Raw genomic sequence first — 3,454 nt, forward strand, 5'->3', positions numbered from 1 at the left:
TTATTTGTTTTTTTCAATCTCCTTTCCAAACTTTATCCTTCAATTATTGGCCCTTAATATTCTGATTTATCCCTTATTAAATCCAAAAATTTGCCTTGCTAATTTACCTTGTTGTTGGTTAGTTAGACCGAGATTAGATTTTATCAATTCACCCAGTATTTGCTTGTTTTAGTTACTGTTCTATTGATAAGTTTAATTAAGGCATATTTGTGATATAGCTGCTGCTTTTAGTGTGTTTTAATAGAACTTTAAGATATTCTTGTGAGTGGAAAAAGACAAGAGAGTGTTATCTTAGAAGAGGGTCAAAAGCTGAAACTAGTGTGCAAACACGAATGCCGAGACCTTATTTGAGTGAAACACGTGAGGGAGTAATTTTGGTGAGAATTTTTGTGCTATTTATACTAACATGGCAGATTCAAGAATGAGAAGAGGAGATGGCTCATTAACAATTAATGAAGAGGAATTTGTAGGGTTCAAGGGTGAATCTCTAGTAACGGGAAATAAAGGTGAACCTACCGATATGATGGTGATCTTAGAACAACTCCAAAGCATAAATGCTCACTTTGATCACCTAGATCAAAGAATTGACAGATTTTAGAACTCACAAGGTGAACGAATCCTAGGGTGGATTTACATGGAGCTCGAGGCCGAGGACGAGTTCGAGGAGGCCGTGGATGTCCTAGGGTAGGATTTAAGGAAAGTAATTTTGGAGACAATCTAGAGGAGGAGTTTGATGATATTTTTACATTCCAAGAAAGGTAAAACTGTGGGAGGAAAGCTAGAGATGAGGATGATGATCTTGGGAATGTTAAAGTGAACATTCCACCATTTATGGGAAAAAGTGATCCAGAGGCATATCTAGAGTGGGAGGCACGTATGGAGATGATATTTGATTGCCACAATTATTCCGAGGCAAAGAAAGTTAAATTGGTCGCTGTGGAATTTGGACATTATGCACTCCAATGGTGGACAAATGAGCAAAGTATTCGGAGAAGAGTTGTTGATGAATTGATTACTACTTAGTGACAAATGAAAGAAACCATGAGAAAGAGATTTATGCTAACTCACTACCATAGGTTACTGATACGAACCTAGGATGACCTGCTCCTAAACCCGTATTATATTAACCCGGATCTTAATTAAGTTCAAGTTCTAGTGGAATTGACCTCAACCCCTAACCAACCTGTGGTTAGAAACCTTGGTATAATGTAGACGCCACAATAGGGGATGGAAAACCTATTGATAAGTCAAGCTAAAACAACCAATTCGCTAATGGTGTTTTAGGTGTTCTCAAAGAACAAAGAGATAATTAATCTCACAAGTATTTTCTTAATCAAATCAAAGTTTTATTCGTATTGAAAAATAAGCCTTTAAATAGGCTTTGAAAGAAACAAAATAAACCCTAAAAAAAAAAAAACCCTAGGTAAAACCCGGCAACACACATAAAGAAACCTAGTTGGACGCAACTATACTTCCTTTTCTAATCTAAGTTTAATTAATTAATTCCTTTATATTAAATTAGAAATTAATTAATTTACAATAAAATAAAAACCTTCCTAAAGTTATTTGTCCAGACATTAAATAAATAAAAACCCAAAAAGAAATAAAGTCAATCGCAAATTAGATAACGAGTTGACTTTGACATCTAGGCTGAATTATGCCTTCAACCGGGCTAACTTATATCTGCCTGATGTCCGAGCTAACTTATGGCCTATCCGAGCTAACTAATGTCTGGCCGAGCTAACTTGTGTCTGGCCGAGCTAATTGATGTCTGTCCGAGCTAAGTTGTGTCTGGCCGAGCTAAGTTACAACCGATATCCGAAGTCCGAGATCAAATGTCCGAGGCAAGGCTCCGATGTCCGAGAGAAGGGTGTCCGATATAAAATGTCCGATGTATGGGTATCCGATGTATCAGCTTCCACCACTTGAATACTTAAAACAGGTCTTTTATCTTTAGGTATGGACAAGCCCTTTTGAGAATGAATTACTTTCTGGATAAAGGCAGCAAGGTTGTCCTTAAACCTCTTAGCTTGAACCCTAGTGATCGGTCCAGTCTTCATCTGTATCGGATCAGTACCCTAGCGAGTTGTCGGTGGTGCGAGCTCGGGCAGGTTTGCATCATTCCCCTCCTCTTGAAAAGGATTTGTCCTCAAATCGAAGTCATCACCTGCAGCAAAAGGAGATAAATCAGCAACATTAAAGGTGGCACTAACACTATACTCACCCGGTAAATCAAGTTTGTAGGCATTAGTTTGGATTTCCTTTGTTCAGGAAACCTTTCTTTCCTTAAATGTAGCCACACCCAATCTCCAAGTTCAAACACCATTGATTTTCGGCCTTGATTAGCCACCTTTGCATATTGCTCGGTCCTCCTCTCAATATTTGCTCGTGTCTTCTCATGAATCTGCTTTACAAATTCAGCTTTTTGTTTTCCATCTAGATCAGCACGCTCACTTAAAGGTAAAGGTGTTAAATCTAATGGAGTCAAAGGATTAAAAACATAAACAATTTCAAATGGAGTAAATTTAGTTGCTGAATGTAAAAACCTATTATTTGCAAATTCAACATGTGGCAAACATTCTTCCCAAGTTCTTAAATTTCTACTAATTAATGCTCTCAACAATGCAGACAAGGTTCTATTTACTACTTCAGTTTGTCCATCAGTTTGTGGATGACAAGTAGTTGAAAATAATAGCTTAGTACCTAATTTATCCCACAAAGTTTTCCAAAAATAGCTTAAGAACTTAGCATCCCTATCCGAAACAATAGTTCTTGGCATTCCACGCAATCTCACAATTTCCTTGAAAAATAAATTAGCAATATTGGATGCATCATCAGTTTTGTTACATGCAATAAAATGTGCCATCTTAGAAAACCTATCTACTACAACAAAAATTGAATCCTTACCTGTCCTTGACCTAGGCAACCCAAGAACAAAATCCATAGACAAATCTACCCAAGGATAGGTAGGAATTGGCAAAGGCTTATACAATCCATGCGGCTTCAATGTTGATTTTGTTTTTCGGCACTTTAAACATCTTTCACAAATTCTCTCAACATCTCTCCTCATGTTAGGCCAATAAAAATGTTCTTGCAGCAAGGATAAAGTTTTTAAAACACCAAAATGACCCATTAAACCACCCCCATGTCCTTGCCGAACCAATAATTCCCTAATAATACAATTAGGCACACAAAGTTTGTTTTCCTTAAACAAATATCCCTCAAATATGTAAAATTTATTAAATCCATGTTTCAAACAGGTTTTAAAAATTTCTCCAAAGTCACTATCATGCTCATAAAGTTCTTTCAATTGTTCAAATCCAAGCAATCTAGCATCTAAGGTAGAAAAGAGTACATACCTTCGGGATAATGCATTGGCAACCACATTTTCTTTTCCTTTTTTTGTAGTGGATCACATAGGGAAAGGTTTCAATAAATTCAATCCACTTGGCAT

This window comes from Ziziphus jujuba, chromosome 10 (genome assembly GCF_031755915.1).
Source record: "Ziziphus jujuba cultivar Dongzao chromosome 10, ASM3175591v1".
In the NCBI taxonomy this organism is placed as follows: Eukaryota; Viridiplantae; Streptophyta; class Magnoliopsida; order Rosales; family Rhamnaceae; genus Ziziphus; species Ziziphus jujuba.